At 42.6% G+C, this 25,862-nt stretch overlaps 1 protein-coding gene across 1 annotated transcript in view; it reads left to right on the top strand.

Moving 5' to 3' along the window:
* The first annotated feature begins 3,539 nt into the window (after positions 1-3,539).
* Positions 3,540-25,862, top strand: part of LOC136866015 (uncharacterized) — a 149,011-nt gene continuing 126,688 nt past the window's right edge. The window contains exon 1 of the mRNA XM_067142626.2: positions 3,540-3,775. The gene's annotated coding sequence lies outside the window, so the exon portion shown is untranslated. The remainder of the gene's footprint in view (positions 3,776-25,862) is intronic.

Here is a 25,862-nt window from a genome sequence, read left to right as displayed (position 1 = left end):
GGTTTCGTGCTGGAGTTGGAGTGTAAGAGGCTAGTTGGATTCTCTTGCTGAATCCAGTAGTTTATTGTCGCGGATGGTCGCAACGACGTGTTTCGCTCCCATTTGCCAGGATCGTGAAGACCCCTCTTAGGCAGACTCCTAGGATCTAGCATCAGTTACTATTTAATAATTATTTAATTATTTTCCCTATTTTTGCTTCTGTTGCCTATTTGAAACATTAATGCTTATTTTTTACTTATTTAGGCCCACATATTGAAAAAATGAAATTAAAACACTGGGCGAGTTGGCCGTGCGGTTAGGGGCACGCAGCTGTGGGCTCTCATCCGGGAGATAGTGGGTTCTAATCCCACTGTCGGCAGCCCTGAAGATGGTTTTCCCTAGTTTCCCATTTTCACACCAGGCAAATTCTGCGGCTGTACCTTAAGTAAGGCCACGGACGCTTCCTTCCCATTCCTAGGCCTTCCCTGTCCCATCGTTGCCATAAGACCTATCTGTATCGATGCGACGTAAAGCAAATAGCAAGAAATTAATGAATGGAAAAAATAAAATATAATTTATTACAATGTAACGATAATAATAATAATAATAATAATAATAATAATAATAATAATAATAATAATAGTAACGTACTGATAGTAAATGAAAACAATTGCTTATTTGTCTGCCTATTTTAGCCAAGATAAATGCTTGAACTTCCGGGCTGTACTTATAAGCTTATACGGTGACGAGTAGTACACGATAACAAATACTAGTATAAATATAATTTTTAAACAAATCCTAAAGATAATAGTAATATTTGTTTTCTTACTTACTCCTTGGCGCTACAGCCCCTGTAGGGCCTTGGCCTTTTGGACAATCTCCACCTACTCTTCTTTGTTGACTGCTCTGGTTCTCCATCTTCTAACTCCCATCCTTCTCAAATCCTCCTCCACGCTGTCCAACCATCTGATTCTCGGTCTGCTCCTCATATGACGACCTTCTCGTTTCCCATCGAAGACTTCCTTTTACTGTCCTGTTCTCTGCCATTATTTCTACATGTCCCAACCATCGCAGTCTACTACTCTCTGGTTTATTACAGCTCTCTGATTTTCTTATTATTTCTGATTCGCCAGAGTCCACCATCCTTTATTGGTCCATAGACTTTCCTAAGTATCTTCCTTTCCCATCTCCGTAGCAACTCCTCATCACCTTGGGTCATAGTCCAACTCTCCGCACCATACATCACCACAGGCAGTAGCGGCGTTTTTCTGGAGAAAATGTTTAATTTTTATTCATTTTAACCGGCTGAAATTAGAAATTGTAGGAATTATTAAAAACAACAATTTGTACAAGCCCTGTTGTCCTTTCAGCTAATTCTTTCCGTTATTTTCTTTAACTATTAACTCAGCCGCCTCTGCGGTGTTCGATTCCCGGCTCCCCCACGAAATTCGAAAAGCGGTACGAGGTCTGCAACGGCGTCCACTCAGCTTTCCCCCTGTGGGTGGGGGCGGTAGAATAACACCCACGGTATCCCCTGCCTGTCCTAAGACCTGTAAGTACCGAGCTCGATAGCTGCAGTCGCTTAAGTGAGGCCAGTATCCAGTAATCGGGAGATCGTGGGTTCGAACCCCACTGCGTGCAGTCCTGAAGATGATTTTGCGTATTTTCCCATTTTCACACCAGACAAATGCTGGGGCTGTACCTTAATTAAGGCCACGGCCTCTTCCTTCTCACTCCTAGCCCTTTTCTGTCCCATCGTCGCTATAAGACTTATCTGCGTCAGTGCGACGTAAAGCAGCTTGAAAGAAAATAAAAAGAAATATATCTATTTACTTTGTAAATGCTCTGCATTTCCTGTATGTTAAGTGTCTTATGACTTGAAACTAATCGCTAATTTCTTGAAACATGCTGTGTTAAGATGAATAGAAATGAACTTGGAGTAGTATAATATACCTTCCATTATGGTGACCGGAACGCCATTCTGTCCTCAACACAGTAGCTGAGATCAGTAGCATTTAAGTACATTTAAATGCGGCTATTCTTAAGACAGAATTGGCGTAAACTAAGGAACATATTTCTTTTTCTTCTTGTTCTACTTCTATAATCGCTCGTCCTAGACAATCAATTACCACTGGTCTGCATTTAGGGCAGTCGTTCAGGTGGCAGATTCCCTACCTGTTTTTTGCCTAGCCTTTTCTTAAATGATTTCAGTGGCATTGGAAATTTATTGATCATCTCCTTTGGTAAATTATTCCAATCCCTAACTCCTCTTCCTACGAATATTTGCCCCAATTTGTCCTCTTGAATTCCAACTTTATCTTCATAGTGTGATCTTCCCTACTTTTAAAGACACAACTCAGACTTATTCGTCTACTGATGTCCTCCCACGCCATCTCTCCACTGACAGCTCGGAACATACCACTTAGTCGAGCAGCTCTTCTCCTTTTTCCCAAGTCATCCCATCCCTAACTTTGCAACATTTTCTTAACGCTACTCTTTCGTTGGAATTCACCCAGAACAAATCGAGCTGATTTCCTTTCATTTTTTTCCAGTTCTCGGATCAAGTAATCCTGGTGACGGTCCCATACACTGAAGCCGCACTCTAGTTGGGGTCTTACCAGACACTAATATGCCCTTTCCTTTACATCCTTACTACAGCCCCTAAATGCCCTAATAAGCATGTGCAGAGATCTGTACCCGTTATTTACAATACGTTTATGTGATTACCCCAATGAAGATATTTCCTTATATTAACACCTAAGCACTTACAGTGATCCCCATAAGGCAATAAAATAAATTGAGAGGACCTTTCCTATTAATGAAACTCACAACCTGTGTAATGGCTGCCAAATTCATAGAAAATAACGAGCTTGGAATTGGATTCCAATATCACGTGTGTGAAGGTAAACAGAAGACAGACTAAGGATTTCTGAATTCGACGAAAGTATTTTTTTAGTACTGTAGGAAAAAATCCCTTGGTGATATGGACATATAGGGTTAAAGCTATGGTCATGTACGGTGAAAGGGTAATTTATGTAATCTTGATTAGGGCTGTATTACAGTCCTAATCAAGATTACAAAGGAATAATGATTTATTATCAACATTGCTTCTCTTTCATTTAAATAATTCACAAATAGCATGAAGAAGATTTTTATGAATTTCAGAAAATGATTAAAGCGAAATTGAGGACTATTTTTCGAAATAACGCGAAAAATTGTTTCTCTTTCGCGAAATCGAACATAAATTAATACGAAATAATCATTCCTATGCTTATTGTCATTATGCGCCTCTTATAACATGTACTTGCACTGCACGACTGAACTTCCCCGTTTAAAGCGTCGAAAAGAAACCCGCCAAACGCATTTGCTCCCACCTGCGGCTACGCAATGTTTGACAATACGCACTGAGAGAGGGGCAATTCCCCTCTGTCACCGCGCCAGACACACGTGTGTGAAAAAACAGCTGATCGAGCTGGCAGGGCATCACGTGCGCCGTAGTCTCTACGCTATCGGGTGCCTGTCAGGCGCGAGCCAGTAACCAGTTTGGATTCATCCTTCGATTCGCGAAGGTGCGCAGACGGAAAAACGAAGTACGCATGCGCGGAGTTTGTTGCTGTCGGTCAATATACGGCACGTTGAGAAGAACGGGTTTTGCTTGCAGGAGTCAAGGGCACCGCGGTTTACATTGTGCACTTTCTGTCTTGCGAACGCGTGCAGTTTTGACGGGGTCGGGGACTGTGTTACACTCGTGATGTCATCACGCTAAAAGACCATTGGCACTCAGTCTAATTCACAGGTAAAGAACTATGCATATATTTATGTTCTTAGTCTGTATTCTGTCTATTTTGGTACACACTGAACGTAAAGATCGTAGTGCACCCAGGAATACTAAATACCGGGGCATTACATTATAGATTAAAAAAAGAAATATATTGAGCAGGCTGGTAAGAGTTTTGATTATAACCATATTTATGAAGCGAAACAGGCTTCTTTTTAATACACATTTTGCTATATACACAAAGGCACAGTAGAAACATTATTACAGGAAGAATAAAACATTTAATTTCTGTTATCATAATTTAGTTCTTATTCTCTTTTTCTTCTGCTATGGTTTCTCCCTTTTTGGGGTACGTTGAATCAGTCATTTCTCCGTGTGTTGTTCTTTTCATAGTGCCCAGTATTTCTTCGTTCTTTCTGATCTTCGTTTCCTGTCGCCTTCCGAGATAATAGGTTGGCTTTTAATGTAGATTTGTCTTGGAATCTCATATGTTCGTCTTCAGTTATTACTTTAGCTGTTCGATCGAATAGTGAATTTTCTGTAATGTTTTATTCTACTAGGTCTGTTTCAGTTTATTTAAATCAATTGGGTTTTGTTTTGCGGTTACGGAAAAAGTCAAAGATTTGTTTGCTTAATCTATTAGAGTTCATTGAGAAGATGAACGTAAAAATGTATCCTTCTTTTTTCGCATAGTATCTGATAGTTATATTTCATTTTCAGGAAAAATTATTCTTATCCTGTTTCAAATGTATCGTTAAAAATATGAATGTTGAAAGTAAATCCTCAGCTGATGAACCCACCGTTTTACCACTATAAACAAAAGTGAATCATTATCAAAATGAAACATAATTAATTTCAAACATCAGCTTTACATAACAAGCATGTATTGTGTATAACCAACACCAATGATATATGTAAGTTCGATAAATCCAGAATTATTCGTTATTTCCGCTCATTTTTACATGCTTTTCAACAGGTTTAATTTATGTAATAGTTTATCGAAAATAAGCAGTAGTAATGCAGGTTCACTGAAGGCACATGCATATAATATTGCAAACTTTTGTTTTGTTTTGCAATTGGCTTTACGTCACTCCGACACAGACAGGTCTGATTGCGAAGATGGTACAGGAAAGGGTCAGGAGTAGGTAGGAAGTGACCGTGGCCTTATTTAAGGTACAACCTTAGCAGTTGCATAGTATGAAAATGGGAAACCACGGAAATCCATCTGCAAGGCTGCCGACAGTGGAATTGAACCCACTATCTACCGAATGCAAGCTCACAGCTGCGCTCCTCTAACCGCAAATGTGATCCGCATCTAAAGTTTCAAATGATTGAATACAATATGTGTAAATACGCTTAAAATTGACGAAATTAAAAGCAAATATATCTGGTGAATACCTATCTCACACCAGATGAAGTATATTTGGAATATTAAAAAGTAAATTTTGAATATTAAGCCTGGAATTTAATTAACTCTTGGAACACATACAGTACATATGTGTGCGCAATATCTAAAGAACCACCAGTAATTTGGAATACCTATACAAAAACGTGGTTCAACATCTTTATCATTCAGTTTACAAACATACACTGACTGGCAGTGACAATGCAACACCAAGGAGGAGTGGTTCGAAAGGGATGAAAGTTGGGGAAAAAACAGAGACGGCACGGATGAATAATTGATGTTTATTTCAAACCGATATGCAGGTTACACAATGCGCACGGCATCGACTCAGTAGGATGTAGGACCACCGCGAGCGGCGATGCACGCAGAAACACGTCGAGGTACAGAGTCAATAAGAGTGCGGATGGTGTCCTGAGGGATGGTTCTCCATTCTCTGTCAACCATTTGCCACAGTTGGTCGTCCGTACGAGGCTGGGGCAGAGTTTGCAAAACGGCGTCCAATGAGATCCCACACGTGTTCGATTGGTGAGAGATCCGGAGAGTACGCTGGCCACGGAAGCATCTGTACACCTCGTAGAGCCTGTTGGGAGATGCGAGCAGTGTGTGGGCGGGCATTATCCTGCTGAAACAGAGCATTGGGCAGCCCCTGAAGGTACGGGAGTGCCACCGGCCGCAGCACATGCTGCACGTAGCGGTGGGCATTTAACGTGCCTTGAATACGCACTAGAGGTGACGTGGAATCATACGCAATAGCGCCCCAAACCATGATGCCGCGTTGTCTAGCGGTAGGGCGCTCCACAGTTACTGCCGGATTTGACCTTTCTCCACGCCGACGCCACACTCGTCTGCGGTGACTATCACCGACAGAACAGAAGCGTGACTCATCGGAGAACACGACGTTCCGCCATTCCCTCATCCAAGTCGCTCTAGCCCGGCACCATGCCAGGCGTGCACGTCTATGCTGTGGAGTCAATGGTAGTCTTCTGAGCGGACGCCGGGAGTGCAGGCCTCCTTCAACCAATCGACGGGAAATTGTTCTGGTCGATATTGGAACAGCCAGGGTGTCTTGCACATGTTGAAGAATGGCGGTTGACGTGGCGTGCGGGGCTGCCACCGCTTGGCGGCGGATGCGCCGATCCTCGCGTGCTGACGTCACTCGGGCTGCGCCTGGACCCCTCGCACGTGCCACATGTCCCTGCTCCAACCATCTTCGCCACAGGCGCTGCACCGTGGACACATCCCTATGGGTATCGGCTGCGATTTGACGAAGCGACCAAGCTGCCCTTCTCAGCCCGATCACCATACCCCTCGTAAAGTCGTCTGTCTGCTGGAAATGCCTCCGTTGACGGCGGCCTGGCATTCTTAGCTATACACGTGTCCTGTGGCACACGACAACACGTTCTACAATGACTGTCGGCTGAGAAATCACGGTACGAAGTGGGCCATTCGCCAACGCCGTGTCCCATTTATCGTTCGCTACGTGCGCAGCACAGCGGCGCATTTCACATCATGAGCATACCTCAGTGACGTCAGTCTACCCTGCAATTGGCATAAAGTTCTGACCACTCCTTCTTGGTGTTGCATTTGCTCTGTCAGTCAGTGTATATTCAAATGTTTACAAATGTCTGAGTCTTATTTATTCACAGCAAGTTACTATAGCAGTTCGAATGTGTTATTTATCTTAAACTTACTGTGAATTTAGCTGAACTGTATTTTCCTTTGAGTCTACATTTGTCATACCCTTGACCACTTGAAGTGGAAGATTTTCGTTCACACAACCTAGGAGGCACTGGTTCATTTCGTATATCATTTCTTGAAATGAACTGTTTCTCTGACACATTGTCGCCATGAGCACGAGTCATTTATCAACATTTGGACACAATACATTATTTTCATTATCAAGAGACAATAAATTCATAATATTCAGTAATATTATCAGATATGATGAATTCAAATAAAATGATCATATTAATCCATTCCATTTTTAATTATCATGACTGTCAGTTTGCATTCGGGAGCTGTGGATTCGAACCTCACTCTTGGCAACCCTGAAGATGGTTTTCCTTTGTTTCACATTTTCACACTAGGCTGTATCTTAATTGAGGCACGACCACTTCCTTCCCATTCCTTGCCCTTTCCCATTCTCGCCGTAACACCTATCTGTGTCGGTGCGACGTAAGGCAAATTGTTATTAACATGAGTGAATACTTAAGTCCAGATTTATGAAGTTTATCGTGACATAGGTTTTAAACTATCAGCAGAGCTGTGATTATTCTGATAACAATGATCGAAATTGTTTCCCTCATTCACTCCTGTAGTGCGTCCGTGGCTCAGACTGCAGCCCACTGGCCTCTCACCGCTGAGTTCCGTGGTTCAAATCCCGATAACTCCATGTGAGATTTGTGCTGGACAAAGCGGAGTCGGTACAAGATTCTCTCCGGGTACTCCGATTTTCCCTGTCGTCTTCCATTCCAGCAACATTCTCCAATATCATTTCGTTTCATCTGTCATTGCCCCAGAGGAGTGCGACAGGCTGACCTGGTCGAATGACTGGAAACAGGCTGTGGATTTTCATTTACTCCTGTAGTAACGAAACTAGTAGAAGTTATGTTTAAAAGTATAATTTCATTTGTGTTTGTATTTTGTGGTTGTGAAGGCCTACTTAACATGAAATATATCCAGTCGTTTCCCATACTGTGTGAGTAGTGAGCACTGAAAATGTCAGTCAACCAATATACTGTAATTATGTTAGTGCTCACTTAGGGTTTAGGGCATTGTGGTGATTTCTGGGTGTGCCATATTGAACCTGTGTCACTCAGGTGTTTGCACTGTTGTTTGTGTATCTTTGTACAGCAACTGGTTCAGCATTATTGGGATAGGAAGCCTGGGACTTCAGAATAAGTATTGTGTATTATATTTCAAGTGCTATTGTATTTTTTTATTTTTTACAATTTGCTTAACGTCGCACGAACACAGATCATCATCATCATCATCTGTTTACCCTCCAGGTTCGGTTTTCCCCTCGGACTTAGCGAGGGATCCCACCTCTACCGCCTCAAGGGCAGTGTCCTGGAGCTTCAGACTCTTGGTCGGGGGATACAACTGGGGAGTATGACCAGTACTTCGCCCAGGCGGCCTCACCTGCTATGCTGAACAGGGGCCTTGTGGAGGGATGGGAAGATTGGAAGGGATAGGCAAGGAAGAGGGAAGGAAGCGGCCGTGGCCTTAATTTAGGTACCATCCCGGCATTCGCCTGGTGGAGAAGTGGGAAACCACGGAAAACCACTTCCAGGATGGCTAAGGTGGGAATCGAACCCACCTCTACTCAGTTGACCTCCCGAGGCTGAGTGGACCCCGTTCCAGCCCTCGTACCACTTTTCAAATCGAACCCGGGCCTCCGGGGGTGGCAGCTAATCACGCTAACCACTACACCACAGAGGCGGACACGAACACAGATACGTCTTATTATGCCGACGATGGGATAGGAAAGGCCTAGGAGAGGGAAGGAAGAGGCCGTGACGTTAATTAAGGTGAAGCCCCAGCATTTTCCGGGTGTGAAAATGGGAAAACACGGAAAACCATCTTCAGAGTTGCGACAGTGGGGTTCGAAACCACTATCTCCCGAATGCAAGCACACAGTTGCGCGCTCCCAACCGCACGGCTAACTCGCCCTGCTCTATTGTATTGTGTTGAATGTAAACATATATATAAGTGTAGTCAGTGATAGTGGTGTTTAATATTTTTAACTAGACCGCTGCAAATATTAATGTTATTTGTTTTACGTCCCACTATCTATTTCTACGGTTTTCGGGGACGCCGAGTGCCGGAATTTAGTCCCGCAGGAGTTCTTTTCCATTCCGGTAAATCTATCGACACGAGTCTGACGTATTTGAGGGCAAATGTCTGTGAAGACCACAGAAAAGTAGTAGAAAATCACTATTTTTGCCGTCAAAATTTGGAGAGAAATACTTATTCTAGGAGTTCAAAAATGATCATGTGTAATTTAACGAACATTGTAGGTTGTTATTAGCTAATTAGTTACTCATTATACTTCATGGTTAATTTTTTATGGCAGTTTATTCCCTGCGATGTTTTGTTAAGGCTGCAAATCCACTCCAAGCTGTCGGAAGGGTAAACTCGGGAACTACACATGTGGCATGAATGATATTTTTAAAGTTTCTACCGGAAGCTTGTACGTAAAAAAAATAGTGCAAACATGACAGTTGATAAAATAGTTTTCTAGTAGGAAAATTTCAAATATTACTATCCAAATCTTAAATGTGTCAAATATTTTATGGTCCATTTTTCATGGATAAAGAGCTACATTTATTATTGGATTTCACGATTAAGGCAATTGCAAACTAAAACAGTGTGCCATATGACATTGGTCTATCATTAATAGTTACTGAGATACTAGACTTGCATTTTCTAGTTTGTACTGCTCTCCTGTAAAAGTGTTTTGCTTTTTAAACATTCTTTTTACTATCTCTGTAAAAAATTAAATGGCGTATGGCTTTTAGTGCCGGGAGTGTCCGAGGACAAGTTCAGCTCGCCATATGCACGTCTTTTGATTTGACACCCGTAGGCGACCTGCGCGTCGTGATGAGTTTGAAATGATGATGAAGACGACACATACACCCGCCCCCATGCCAGCGAAATTAACCAATTATGGTTAAAATTCTCGACCCTGCCGGGAATCGAACCCGGGACCCCTGTGACAAAAGGCCAGCATCCTAACCATTATTCACAGACAAATGAAATACAGTACACTATTTTAGTACACAATTATGAAAATTTGAATAACAATATATGATTTTTTCTTTCATGTCTATTTTGCTGTTTATGTATTGAATTTTATCAGACAAATTGTATATTTTGCATAAACTACAACCCTAACATACCTTATGGTAAAATAGGGTTCACAGCACTTTGGAGATTAAATAATAATAATAATAATAATAATAATAATAATAATAATAATAATAATAATAATAATAATAATAATAATAATAATAATATGATTTTTCTTGACAAAAACTTTCTTTATTTCTTAATCCGTTTGCCCTCCAGGGTTGGTTTCTCTCTCGGACTCAGCGATGGATCCCACCCCTACCGCCTCACGGGCAGTGTCCTGGAGCGTGAAACTTTGGGTCGGGGATACAACTGAAGAGTAGGGCCAGTATCTCGCCCAGGCTGCCTCATCTTCTATGCTGAACAGTGGCCTTGTGTGGGGGATGGGAGGATCGGAAGGGATAGACAAGGAAGAGGGAAGGAAGCAGTCGTGGCCTTAAGTTAGGTGCCATCCCGGCATTTGCATGGAGGAAAAGTGGGAAACCACGCAAAACCATCTCGAGGATTGCCGATGTGGAAACCGAACCCCCGCTCTATTGAATAGACCTCCCGTGGCTGAGTGGACCCCGTTCCAGCCCTCGTACAACTTTTCGAATTTCGCGGCAGAGCCGGGAATCGAACCCGGGCTTTCGGGAGTGGCAGCTAATCACACTAAGCACTACACTACAGAGGTGGTAACAACAAAACTATTTTAACGAATATAAGTATTGTTGTCTACTTTGTAACTACATGTTGCGGGTAGAAGCTGTAAAATTATCATTCGGGTCACATGAGTAGTTTCCGAATTTACCCTTCCGATAGCTTGGAGTGGTCCGCTTCTGTGGTGTAGTGGTTAGTGTGATTAGATGCCACCCCCGGAGGCCCGGGTTCGATTCACGGCTCTCCCACGAAATTTGAAAAGTGGTACGAGGTCTGGAACGGGGTCCATTCAGCCTCGGGATGTCAACTGAGTATAGGTGGGTTCGATTCCCAACTCAGCCATCCTGGAAGTGGTTTTCCGTGGTTTCCCACTTCTCCTCCAGGCAAATGCCGGGATGGTACCTAACTGAAGGCCGCGGCCGCTTCCTTTCCCCTTCCTTGTCTATCCCTTCCAATCTTCCCATCCCCTCGCAAGGCCCCTGTTCATCATAGCTGGTGAGGCCGCCTTTGCGAGGTACTGGTCATCCTCCCCAGTTTATCCCCCGACCCAGAATCTGAAGCTCCAGGACACTGCCCTTGAGGCGATAGAGGTGGAATCCCTCGCTGAGTTCGAGGGAAAAACCGACCGTGGAGGATAAACCGATAAAGAAGGATAAACAGATAAAGAAGAAGAAAGCTTGGAGTGGATTTGCAGCCTTAAAAATATCACAGGGAATAAAGTGCCATAAAAGATTAACCATGAAGTGTAATGAGTAACCAATAACCTAATAACAATCTACAGTGTTCGTTAAATGCACATGGTAATTTTTGTACACCTAGAATAATTATTTATGTCCAAATTTTGATGGCAAAGATAGTGATTTTCTATTATTTTATTGTGGTCTTCACAGTCACGTGCCCCTGAACACCCTCAAATACCACCGGACTGAGCCAGGATTGAACCCGCCACGTTGGGGTCAGAAGGCCAGTGCCTCAACCGTCGGAGCCACTCAGCCCTCCTATACCGCTGCACTTACTTCAGTTGAACGTTCTCATGGCGCACTGCCGGAACAATAAACACAAATCTCTCTCTCTTTTTTTTCTATTGTCTTTACGTCGCACCGACACAGATATGTCTTATGACGGCGATGGGACAGGAAAGGAAGAGGCCGTGGCCTTAATTAAGGTACAGCCCCAGCATTTTCCTTGTGTGGAAATGGGAAACCACGGAAAACCATATTCAGGGCTGACGACAGTGCGGTTCGAAATTACTATCTGCCGAATACTGGATACTGGCCGCACTTAAGTGACTGCAGCTGTCGAGCTCGGTCACAAATCTCTAAACGTCCGTTCGAAGGAATAAATCTGTCATCAAAACTAATGGTACACGATTATGGCTCTCGTTCTCACGCGGTCGATGGTACAGTGTTACGTGAAGAGATTGTTGGAAATGTTATATTATTATACTACATGCTATTGTTCCTCTCATCCAGGAAGCACGGTTGAATAAGAGAGAAATTACCGCTAAGAGCGAGTTTCATAACTTGCTCACAAACATCTTCCGTCATAGTTCAAGAGGCAACCCAACCATCAGGTGAACGTTCATACAATTACTGATGTGGAACAGACGACGTGTATAACGTAGCAGTTACTTTGTCCCTTTTACAAACTAGTAATCCTTAACAATGTAACTGGTCAGCCTCTGTGGTGTAGTGTTTAGTGTGATTAGCTGCCACCCCCGGAGGCCCGGGTTCAATTCCCGGCTCTGCCACGGAAATTCGCAAAGTGGTACGAGGGCTGGAACGGGAACCACTCAGCCTCGGGAGGTCAACTGAGTAGAGGTGGGTTCGAATCCCACCTCAACCATCCTGGAAGTGATTTTCCGTGGTTTCCCACTTCTCCACCAGGCAAATGCCGGGATGGTACCTAACTTAAGACCACGGCCGCTTCCTTCCCTCTTCCTTGTTTATCCCTTCCAGTCTCCCCATCCTCCCTTACAAGGCTCCTGTTCAGCATAGCAGGTGAGGCCGCCTGGGCGAGGTACTGGTCATCCTCCCCAGTTGTATCCCCATACCCAATGTCTCACGCTCCAGGACACTTCCCTTGAGGCAGTAGAGGTGGGATCCCTCGCTGAGTCCGAGGGAAAAACCAACCCTGGATTGTAAGCAGATAAGAGAAGAAATAATTAATTATTTCTTTCTTTTTTTCTTTCTTTCTTTATTTATTTCTCATACCACATTAAAATTTCGTGGCAGAGCCGGCAATCGAACGCAGGCCTCCGGGGGTGGAAGCTAATCATGCTAACCACTACACCATACAGACGGACTAAATTAATTAATTTATTTATCTGGCTTAGGCGTCCGGTTCCTTGGCTGAATGGTCAGCTTTGGGGCCTTCGAATCAGAGGGTCCTGGGTTCGATTCCCGGCCAGGTCGGTCATTTTAATCGCGTCTGATTACTTCTTCTGGCTCTGGGACTGGGTAGTTGTGTTTGTTTCAACACTTTTCTCTTCATATTCAGAAAACACACTATACTATCAACCATCATAGAAACGCGCAATAAGGATTATATCCCTCCACATAGGGTTGGCGTAAGGAAGAACACCCGGTTGTAAATCTGGGCCAAATCTACATGTGCAACACAGTTCGCATTCGCGACTCCACAGGTGTGGGAAAAGCGGTAGAAGAATTTTTGAGGCGTGGGGGCATGATTAGCTCAGTAGCTTAACTGCTGTGTTGGACTCGGAAGTCTGAAGTTCAAATCCCCCTCCATCCTGGGTTGAGATTTTCACCGGAAAAATCACTTGGCCAAAACCAAAATGAGCTTGGGTGGCTCCATTGATCCCCGAATTAACTGGGATAACTTGAAGAATTTATGTATATTTTTGGGGCATGTGTAATTTTGTAGGGCATATTGTAACCGTGTTGTTTTTGTAGACGCCGAGGTGCCGGAATTTTGCTCCGCATGAGTTCTTCAACGTGTCGGTAAATCTGCTAACACTATACGGACGTATTTAAACACCTTTAAATTCTATCAGATTGAGCCGCTTTACCCTCTGAGCTACTCGGCCCGGCTAATGGATTGTGTGTGCCACATTTTGTGTGTGTGTGGGTTTATTAATATATAATTCTAGTCGGCTCCTTGACTGAATGGTCTGCATACTGGCCTTCGGTTCAGAGGGCTCTGTGTTCGATTCCTGGCGTTTATATAGCTTTACCTTTATATGGTAAGCATCAGCACCAGAGACAAGATATGATCAAAGGAAATATGAATGTAGGTAAAGATGTACTGGAAATAATTGGTAGATTAATATCACGGGGGACACGAGACTAGACAAGGTTCCAACAATGTTTGTTCTTTCGAGGTCATGACAACACACAATGTCGTTAGGAAGATCGCAAAGATAATGACATCAGGAGGTTGAAACACTAAGACACCAGATCAATTAAGATTGGAGAAAATGGAAAAGCAGGGGGAGAAGTTTACTTACAACAGTCGATAGATGATAATAATAGGCTCGTGAGCTGAACCGCCCATCTCAAAGGACCACGTCCTATGCTGGTGACTGTCCATTCAGTAATTGTGTTATCCACTATCCTGAGTTTTCTGACAATGTGACGGCGGTACCTGACTTGTTACTTGTTGATAAATGTCGATAACCTTATTTTGATGCCGATCTGTTTCAGGATCGACTCCTTGGTCCGCATTTCCATAGAGTCGATCCTGGGGCGGTCTGTTATCTTTAAGGTCCAGGTTTTTTCTGCGTAGGTCAATGGTAAAAATGAATGTCCACACAAGCATACGTTCCGTCTTTACAACAACAACAACAACAACAATAATAATAATAATAATAATAATAATAATAATAATAATAATAATAATAATAATAATAATAATAATAATAATAATAATAATAATAATAATTGGACTATGACCACTACTTTTCAACTGTGTTCTCGTGAGGGTCATCCGGGAATGGAGACATGTTCTCCAATCTAAGAGTTCCTAATGGAATTCAAATAGGACGAGCTTGTAATGGTATCAGTATTGATTGCCCTGCTTTTGCATATGACCTCGCTCTCCTTACTTGCTCTCCTGAACTACGTACTCAGCAAAACAATTACCTGCATGGATGCGCAGTTAATATTGGCCTCAAAATCACCTACACCAAACCTCACTTCATTTCTAACATTATACACGCTCTACCACACCTTCTGACTTCCCACCGTGTGGAAAGATTCAAATATGTTGGTGAATGGGTCGAATTTAACAATTCTGAGAAGTTCGCCGTCTTAACACGTTTCAACAAGTTTGAAACAGGCTTCCGACTCCCTCAAAATATACAACTTATAACAAAAAGGCCATCTCTCGAAATGCAAAAATTAGACATTATCAGACTGTAATTAGACCTGAAGCATTATATGCAACAGAATGTTTAACACTTCGAACACATAGCTTGTTTGAAAAACTGGCAATGAAGGAAAGGAGGATTATCAAAATAATTCTTGGTCCCAACCTCAAAGATGGTTGTTACAGACTTCGGAGCAACTTAGAAATATACACACACACCAGAAAGATATCAAGTGTAATCCGAAAACGGATAACTTTTTACTCTCACCTCTTCGGAGGTAAACGTCTGTTATCCTACTTCAGAAGCCTTAAAACGATTCCTCCTTGGTTGGTGAAGATCGATAAGGATCTTTTAAAGTATGGAATCATAGAAACAGACATTCCTTCCGAGCACCCCTCAGGCACAAACTTAGACACTTTATCAAGAAGAAGTCCCAACTCAACTCAAGCATGTCCATTCTGGTGTATGGAAGAAAGCACTCTCTGAAAGGCTAAACACCTGGTGGGCGCGCAAGAAGACAAACAGTTGAGATCTCGCGGTCCTTAGTGACCCTAACGATGAATAATTAATAATAATAATAATAATAATAATAATAATAATAATAATAATAGACATTTCGAAATCCAGGAGAGAAAAATATTGATGAGGATATTAGGACCAGTCAAGGAAGAGAACAAATAAAAAAGGCGACCCGACCGAGAGCTCTATAAATACCGTGAGAAGAAATCAAGGATTTGGCCAGGAAGAGACGCGTAGCATTTTATGGACACGTCAACAGGATACATTATGACAGGTTGACCAACCAGCTTCTCGTTTACTGGCAAAAGAGGAAGACCAATTCACCATAGTTGATGGAAGTAAACAAAGATCTGCAGGAACTGGGAAGAACAGAAAGAGATTTAAAAGACCGGACATCTCTCAGCAGGATGCTTAAGCAAATGAGGTTTTAGAAGCCATGTACCCTCTGGAAAAAGAAGAGGAAGGATAGGATGCGCAATCACTGGGCAAACATCAAAACCCATCTCAAACGCAGTAGTTGAATATCGTGGTCCTTAGTCGGTCTATACGAAACAATAATAATAAATGGTTTAACTGTTTCTAACTGCTAGCAGTCTTTACAGACACAGAATGTCGGAATTTTATCTCTCAAATGTTTCTCAATGTGCACAAAACCAATGACTAGTACTGTATTTAAACGTCCTCAGGCGCCATCAGTCCCATCTGGGACTCGACTCACTCTCTTGGAAGTAAAATGCCAAGGGCTGACTGTATATCTGAGATCGATGAGAACTAGAAAGAATTTGCTAGTTGCTTTACGTCACACCGACACAGATAGGTCTCATGGCGACGATGGGATAGGAAAGGCCTAGGAGTTGGAAGGAAGCGGCCGTGGCCGTTGTTAAAGTACAGCCCCAACATTTGTCTGGTGTGAAAATGGTAAACCACGGAAAACCATCTTCAGGGATGCCGACAGTGGGATTCGACCCCACTATCTCCCGGATGCAAGCTCACAGCCGCGTGCCGCTAACCGCACGGAAAACTCGCCCGGTCAAGAAAGAATTAGGAGAGGGCAACGGAAGTTTCAACCTCGATGGATATTTATTTATTTATTTATTTATTTATTTATTTATTTATTTATTTATTTATTTATTTATTTATCCGTTTACCCTCCAGGGTTGGTTTTTCCCTCGGACTCAGGGATGCCCTCCTCTACCGTCTCAAGAACAGTGTCTTGGAGCGTGAGACTTTCTGTCGGGGAGTACAACTGGGTTGGAGGGCTTGTACCTCGTCCAGATGGCCTCACCTGCTATGCTGAACAGTGGCCCTGCGGGGGGATGGAAAGATTGGAAAGGATAGACAAGGAAGAGGGAAGGAAACGGCCGTGGACTTAAGTTAGGTACCATCCCGGCTTTTGCCTGGAGGAGAAGTGGAAAACCACGCAAAACTACATCGAGGATGGCTGAGGTGGGAATCGAACACCCCTCTACTCAGTTGATCTCCCGAAATTTAGTGGACCCCGTCCCAGTCCTCGCACCGCTTTTCAAATTTCATGGCAGAGCCGCGAATCGAACCCGGGCTCCGGAAGTGGCAGCTAATCATACTTACCACTACACCACAGAGGCGGTCCAGTGGATATTTACTACGTGAAAATGAAACTTGTCCAAGGTCTTACAAGGTTTTGTAATTTTTTTTCTTTTTTTTTTTTTTTCCTCGTTGACCTACTAATACATAAGTTCTCCTGCGAGTAATTGTGACAGCGAGTTAGTACAGGCACGCAAACAACATGCAGGAGGTGATAATATCCGCCGGCCGTTGCCCTCGACCGATAAACGGACGTCCTGCCTTTCAAAACATGCAACTGTCATCAATCACCGTAACGAGACTACCTCTAGAACTGTGGACACCAAGCAGGCATGTAAATTAACATGACTAATTTGGATCTACAATATATATAAAGTTTTTTTGCTAGTAGCTTTACGTCGCACCGACACAGATAGGTCTTATGGCGACGATGGGATAGGAAAGGCCTAACAGTTGAAAGGAAGCGGCCGTGGCCTTAATTAAGGTACAGCCCCAGCATTTGCCTGGTGTGAAAATGGGAAACCACGGAAAACTATCTTCAGGGCTGCCGACAGTGGGATTTGAACTTACTATCTCCCGGATGGAAGCTCACAGCCGGGCGCCTCTAACCGCATGGCCAACTCGCCCGGTTATATATAAAATAAGAGTTTTGTCTGTACATTGCTCAGAATTAAAAGAGAATAATATTTCTGAATCTGTCATGTCCACAGTAACAAAGAAATGCACTTTTTAATTTTCCATCATCCCTGTCTGTATGTATCTTTCTGTCTCTATGTATGTACGAGAATCACGAACAAATGGCTAAGTAAATTTAATGAAAATCGGTATGTAAAGCCGTGGAATGAGGCACTACAATCTGTGCTGCAAATAATTTTATTTACGTCGAGTGAAATGGTATTTTACGGGAAGGGCTAAAATTCAATTCTCAAAAATCCATGTTATTAGTGGTCCTATCGATAAATACTACATAACTGAAGTTATACTTGTATATAATTACATTTCCTATCATTTATGTCTTATACATTTTTACTATACTGGCTATGACAACAGAGATATTCATGAATTTCTATTCGTGATGCTAAGACCATATCAACGCCGAGCCACGAGAAAATGGGTGATTAGAATTTAATGAAAATCAGTACCGGTATGTAAAGTCAGGGAATAAAGCTCTACAGTCTAGGCTATAAATAACTTTATTCGCGGTGGATCATATGATAGTTTCGGGGAAGGCGCGTAAAATTAAAATTTTAAGTACCTATGTTATTGTGCAACATAATAAAATCTTATTTACAACGTGTATATGACTTCATCTAGAATCGTGTATACACTTTAGAATTCCGTAACAAAGTATGGGTACGCCAGCTAGTGTTAAAGTAAATCTGGCTCCTTGACTGAATGGCCAGCGTTAATACCTTCGTTTCAGGGGGGTCCGGGTTCGATTCCCGGTCGGATCGGGAATTTAATCAAGGCTGGTTAATTCCTCTGTCTCAGGAACTGGGTGTTCGTTTTGGTCCCAACAAAGTCCACTTCAAAAACACACAAACCATCATACCAACAACTATCACAGGAACATGCAATTGTGAAATACATTCCTCCACATTGCGTTGGCGTCAGGAAGGGCCGCTAAATAAGGCCAAATCCATATGTGTGACACAGTTTGCACCCACGACCCCACCAGTTTGTAGCAAAACGAGGCACTACGGTCTAGGCTACAAAGAATTTTATTCACGCTGAATGAAGTGGTAGTTTAGGGGAAGGCCTAAAATTAATTCTCAAAAATGTATCTTGTTAGTGGTCCTATCGATAATTACTGCATAAGTAAAGTTATATAAAATTAAATTAAAATTAAAGAAGAAGAAGATGTTCAAATAAATATTGGAAACATTTGATGATTACTTTATGTATATGTTTTTTGTAGGAGCTGCCTAGTGGAGGCGGGAAAGACTTGTCTGGTTCACCTGGAAGGATGAGGGTTCGATTCCCCGTTAGGAAGTCGAAAACTTTAAAAAAAAAAAAAAAAACAAGAAACAAGTTTTCCACTTTTGCAGAAGCACATGCCCCTGAGGTTCACTCAGCCTAGACCAGGTTAATTCCTGGGGGCAAAGATGGCTGGGTACAGAGCTAACCACTCTGTTCCACCTAGTGTCGACGGAAAGTGGGAGTCTCTGCCTTCCATTCCTCCAAGGGCCTTCCTTGTGTGTAAGGAGATGGCTTTGTTTCATTATGTTTCATGTCCGGCTCCATGGGTAGGCCTAAATGGTTAGCGTGCTGGTCTTTGACCCAAGGAGCCGCGGATTCGATTCCCGACTGCATCCGGGATTTTAACCTTAATTGGTTAATTCCGATGGCTCGGGAGCTGGTTGTATCTGCCGTCTTCATCAGTAGAATCCATCATAGGCAGGACCCCATCCTCGCAGATAAGCAGGTTGCTTATAAGGTGTCAGTTTGGAAGACCTGAACGAGGCCTTCTCGGAGGCCACACGCTTTTATCTACTAGGGCCTACCTATGTGTATATATAAAATAAGATTTTTGTCTGTACCTTGCTCAGAATTTAAAAAGGAATTTTATTTTCGTATCGGTCATGTCGACAATAACAAGGAAATGCACATTTTAATTTTCTGTAATTTAGGTCTGTATGTACGCACGTCACGAGAAAATGGCTGAAGAGAACTTCATGAAAACCGGTATCTAAAGTCTAGAAACGAGGCACTACGGTCTAGGCTACAAAGAATTTTATTCACGCTGAATGAAGTGGTAGTTTAGGGGAAGGCCTAAAATTAATTCTCAAAAATGTATCTTGTTAGTGGTCCTATCGATAATTACTGCATAAGTAAAGTTATATAAAATTAAATTTCCGGCCATTTATGTCTTCTACATTTTTACCATACCGGCTATGATAACAGAGATTCATTGACCTTTTTGTGATGTGTTCTTTCTACTGCTGCCACTCATCTCCGATAGATGGGGTTAGATGCGTCCCGAGTAAAACAGCCTGCCTGAATATTGGCGAAAAGTAGCTGGGGAGTTAGGTAACTTGCAGTTGCTATATTATTGTCCTGCCAACTACGAGTACTACCACAGCTAGTTACAGGAAGGAAAGATGTAAGGATGACTATTGAAATGAGAAAAAGTCGCGTGAAGAAACGTGATGAAAGGAGAATTGCATGTCCTAAAATGACAGTCTAAAGAAAACTAGATGTGAAGGCCTACAATATCGGAACCCAGTACTTGGCTTTCTTTATACCAGAAAGTAGAAGCAAATCAAGATCAGCAATAATTCAAAACAATACTAAACTACAAAGGGCCACAGACAACAAGGAAGCGAGTACGTCACGACAAGCCGCTGACAGGGAGAGGCATGTCCACTTACGTGCCTCAGAATCTGCGGAACAACATGAGGGGTGGACCGCAGGCTTCCAACCTCTCTATAAAGCCAACATTAATATTTTACAAACTCACTACCGAGCTCGATAGCTGCAGTCGCTTAAGTTCGGCCAGTATCCAGTATTCGGGAGATAGTAGGTTCGAACCCCACTATCGGCAGCCCTGAAAACGGTTTTCCGTGGTTTCCCATTTTCACACCAGGGAAATGCTGGGGCTGTACCTTAACTAAGGCCTCAGCCGCTTCCTTCCCACTCCTAGCCATTTCCTGTCCCATCGTCGCCGTGAGACCTATCTGTGTCGGTGCGACGTAAAGCAACTAACAAACTCACTAGATAACTGAGTGGAAACAGATCGGACAACAAATAAATAAATAATAAGATAAATAAATAAATAAAACAATTTAGTTATTAAGGAACTTACGAAATTATAACTTGCTTAAATAAGAATTTTTCAACCACACACTCGCACATATTTCCAAATTAGCACTCACGGCAGTGACGGCACCATCAACTAGGCTAGAGCAGATTTTAAAGAATGTACTTACAGTTTCACCCGCTGACGCTTCATGATAGTCGTCATTGTTTCCATAGAAATATACACGGACTAATTCGTTTGCTTTTTGACTTGAAAAGCCTAACCTAAATTGAATGAGCAAAAAAATTGAAACCGTGCGAGTTGGCCGTGCGGTTAGGGTCGCGCAGCTGTGAGCTTGCATCCGGGAGATAGTGGGTTCGAAACCCACTGTCGGCAGCCCTGAAGATGGTTTTCCGTGGTTTCCCATTTTCACACCAGGCAAATGCTGGGGCTGTACCTTAATTAAGACCACGGCCGCTTCCTTCCCACTCCTAGGCCTTTCCTATCCCATCGTCGCCATAAGACCTATCTGTTTCGATGCGGCGTAAACCAAATAGCAACATTTTGAAAGTATTTTACCGTCGCCGAAGTTTTACAGTTTCACTCGCTTACTGAGCATAGGTACAGCAACGATAAAGAAGGGAAAATATTCTTCACGGCGTATACCGCTGTTATATTCACGAAGAATGCCATAGAACTCGCGAAAACTTCACCTACAATCCAAGAGGAACGCTATAAAAGTTCCTTCCTGGCAATCGACGAAGACAGAAAATATGAGGAAACTAGAAGGTATCCAGCGACGAACAGAACGTAGAATTAACAAACATATCCCTGTAAACACAGCCAGGTCATTGCCACCAGTGAACTCGTTACGGAAACAAATAGACGTAGCCTTCCTTAAGAAATCCCTGACAGACAACAGACACCTCTCCCCTTTCAACCGCCAGCAGCTTGATTACCGCTCTGCTAAGTGAGGCCAAGGAGTCACTCTTGTTCCACCCCTCGCCTGAACAACCTCATATTTAAACGGATTTTACGCACGGTCTGCTCGTCTCTGGAATCTTCTGCAACTGAAGTAAAACTACTCCCTCTTTCTCACTTCCTCCACGCAGTAAAGAAAATTTATAGGCTATGTAAATAGAAACCCATATGCGGTGTATACGGGTATAGCTTGATAAATTATAATTTCAAGAATCATGTGTGCAAGTACAGTTGAATGTGGGCGAATGTGCATGCATGCGGGTGTGAAAGTGGTTATGAATGAGTGGAGGTTTAAATGACTGGGTCTTCTTACTCTACTCTGTATAGTATAAATCATGATAATTATTATTCTAAGAGGATAGAGTTTGGAGTCTAAATATGTAAATTTAAAATTGTCTGCACATATGTAAATATTCAATCGAGTTTATGTAAACATACATGCGGGGATGGAGGCACTTCCATGTACGTGGAGGTTGCTCTTTCTCCATCTACCACTCCTAGATTGTACATGTAAAATTTAAGGAAAATAAACACATAAATAAATAAATAAATAAATAAATAAATAAATAAATAAATCCTTAAGTATTGTAACTGAGTAGAAATGTTGAAATCCTACTCTCAGCTCTTCAGAGTTGGTTGGCATTGGTTTCACACTTCAAAACATATAATGTTATTCAGTGTTACGAATTACCGTAGCCCAATGAAGTAACTTTCGTCGTCATAATTGGAAATGTGTGGCACGCAAATTGCGGTAGTGGTCGTGGTGATTATTGTTTTAAAAGGAAGTACAACAAGGCAACCATCCTCTATATGACATTAATCAGAGAGAAAAAACGGAAGGGATCTGACACCTCGAAAAATGGGGGTATCGGTCAAAAACAGACAAGGCCACGAAGGGCGTGAAAATGATAGAGTCCCTACGATTCGCAAACCCAATACCGTCGGAGTCGGAAAAGAACAAGAGTTGACCATGGGAGGTCGGATAAGTTAGATGAAAGTGAGGAGTCTGGCACAAGTAACTGGAAGCAGTGCCAGGACTCAGCTAAGTGCCCCATGGTCACAACCCAAGCTCTCTTCTTAAGAGCCCCTGGAGCTCTTTTTAATCGCTTCTTACGACAGGCAGGGAGTACCGTGGGAGTTATTCTACCCCCCCATCCACACACAGACATTTCAACCCTTAATTTTGCTGTGGAAAGTTGGTGCTTAACTGTCTGTTCAACGGAGGTTTCTAACGTTAAAAGAATACTTCCCAGTATCTGAGGATGATAACAATAATAATAATAATAATAAAACAATCGTACGGCCTCAGCCTTCGGAAATAGTGGCATCTGGGCAGCTAGCTTATCAGTTTCGATATTCCGACTATGCTGCTATCTAATAACAAGAGTGCAATTTCTATTGGAAGGTTCTTATGATTGAGTTAATTTAATTTTGTCGGGTGTCACTGAATGAACCGGAGATCTTTACCATGCGGATAACAACATGGATTATCAAGATTTTTGACCACGCTGCAAGAATCGAGCATCTCAGCTGGGATTAAACCCGCGAGTCGGACAGTGCCTCTGATCAACTGAGGCAAAGGTAAGGTAAGGGTGTATTCTGCCCGAAGGCAGGTCCGAACCTCCGCAGAGGTGTGCCTGAGCAGAAGTTTACGTACGGTACGGTAGCCAGTTCTTTTCCGCTCCTCCATTCCCTTACCCTCCACCAACAGCGCGTGGCAACCCATCCAAATCTTGACCACGCCCAATGTTGCTTAACTTCGGAGATCTCACGGGATCCTGTGTTTCAGCACGGCTACGGCCGTTGTGTTTAACATAACCTCCTCTTATTAGGAAACACTGCTCCTAACCTCTTAAATTAAGTAACTGTGACAGTCAAAATATTGGCCATTGTCAGAAGGAATTGAGATTGTAGACGTTTTCAGTGCAGTTACTTCAGTCAATAACCAAATGTGTTATATAAATACTTTTACCATAAAGTAGGTCTTTCAGACGGCCGTGAGGTAAAGTGCCTGCTACGGAGTATGGAGAGTTCACAAGGTGAACAGCTTATCAAGGTAACCGGATAAGTAGAAATAAGTTACAATGAAACATCTTGTACTAACTATTGCAGCTTATTTATATAACTCGCGCTGTAAACAACAAATCATGCGAGTAAAGAACTCGAATCAGAAGTAAGGCGTTTTGCGGATGATGTTGTAATGTATAGAGTAATAAACAAGATACAAGATTACGAGGAACTGAAAAAAACGACCTCGACAATGTTGTGAGATGGACAGCAGGTAGTGGTATGATGATAAACGGGTTGAAAAGTCAGGTTTGAGTTTCACTAATAGGAAAAGTCCTCTCAGATTGAATTACTGCGTTGATGGCGTGAAAGTTCTTTACGGAGATCACTGTGAGTACCTAGGTGTTAATATAAGGAAATATCTTCATTGGGGTAATCACATAAACGGTATTGTAAATAAAGGGCATTTAGGGTTGTAGTAAGGATCTAAACGAGAGGGTATACAAGTCTCTGGTAACACCCCAACAAGAGTATGGTTCCAGTGTATAGGACCCTCGCCAGGATTACTTGATTCGAGAACTGGAAAAATAAAACAAAGAAAAGCAGCCAGATTTGTTCGTTACGAAAATGTTGCAAAATTCCGGCTGGGAAGACTTGGAAGAAAAGAGACGAGCTGCTCGACTAAGTGGCATGTTCCGAGCTGTCATTGTAGAGATGGCGTGGAATGACAACTCGAATAAGTCTGAGTGGAGTTTTTAAAAGTAGGAAAAATCGCTATATGAAGATAAAATTGGAATTCAAGAGGACAAATTCGGGCAAATATTCGTTGATAGGAAGAAGAGTTAGAGATTGAAATAATTTACCAAGGGAGTTGGTCAATAAATTTCTAAATTATTTGCAATAATTTAAGAAAAGGCTGGGAAAAGAACAGGTAGGTAATCTACCACCTGGGCGACTGCCCTAAATGCAGATCAATGTTCATTGATTGATTGATTGATTGATTGATAGCGTATACTGCGTCCATCCTCCGGTAATGCCACGGCCTTTGATGCGCTTTCACGTGAAAGAGGCATTATGACCTAACTTAGAAGCGAAACTGACTGTTGTAGACCAGCCGTAATGTCCACAAAAATACGCGGCACGAGAAAATGAAAACCTACAACCTGTTTTCCAGTCTTTGACAAGGTCAGGGATGTAAAGAATGAAACATATATAGGCTGTAAATTACAATGGGGTCGCCACTCCCAAGGTGATTTATTAATGGCTCATAAATGCTATGAATTGATTGATAATCGAGTTGTTGCTGGAATGAAGGATAACAGGGAAAACCGTAGTGTCCGGGGAATAACCTGTCCCGCCTCCACGTTGTCCAGCACAAATCTCACATGGAGTGACCGAGATTTGAACCACGGTATCCAGCAGTGAAAAGCCGACGCGCTGCCGTCTGAGCCGCGGAGGCTCTACGCAGCACGAGAATTCCCAGCAATACAATCCTTAAGACAGCTGTTCGTGGTTATTCCTGTCCAAAGGCGGGAAACGGTAATGTTAGCGTTGTGATTGTCACGATCAATAATGTATTGTGCTCAAACTTCTCAAATGGGCTAATTAACTTATGATGCATTGCCATATTGTTGTAATGTCATAACATTTAATTTATATCAGGTTTCAAATGGATTAACATTAAATTTTGTCTGATATATCTAGTGTTTATCTTTTTTCGCCGGTAAGTGCGATAATTTGATAATTAATAATTAGTCTGATAAAATATGAAATGCGAGGAACATATAACCTTGCGAACAATTTTTCTTTGAGCGACTGTGCATCTCTTTCTTTCTTTCTTAATCTGTTTACCCTCCAGGGTTGGTTTCTCCCTCGGATTGAGCGAAGGGTCCCACCTCTATCGCCTCAAGCGGAGTGTCTTGGAGCGTGAGGCATTGGGTCGGGGATACAACCGGGGAGGATGACCAGTACCTCTCCCAGACGTCCTCACCTGCTATGCTGAACTGGGCCTTGGTGGGGGATGGGAAGATTGGAAGGGATAGACAAGGAAGAAAGAAGGAAGCGGCCGTGG

This window comes from Anabrus simplex, chromosome 3, assembly GCF_040414725.1.
Source record: "Anabrus simplex isolate iqAnaSimp1 chromosome 3, ASM4041472v1, whole genome shotgun sequence".
Taxonomy (NCBI): Eukaryota; Metazoa; Arthropoda; class Insecta; order Orthoptera; family Tettigoniidae; genus Anabrus; species Anabrus simplex.
The sequence above is the reverse complement of the archived record's forward strand: the minus strand, read 5'-3'. Positions and strand labels throughout refer to the sequence as shown.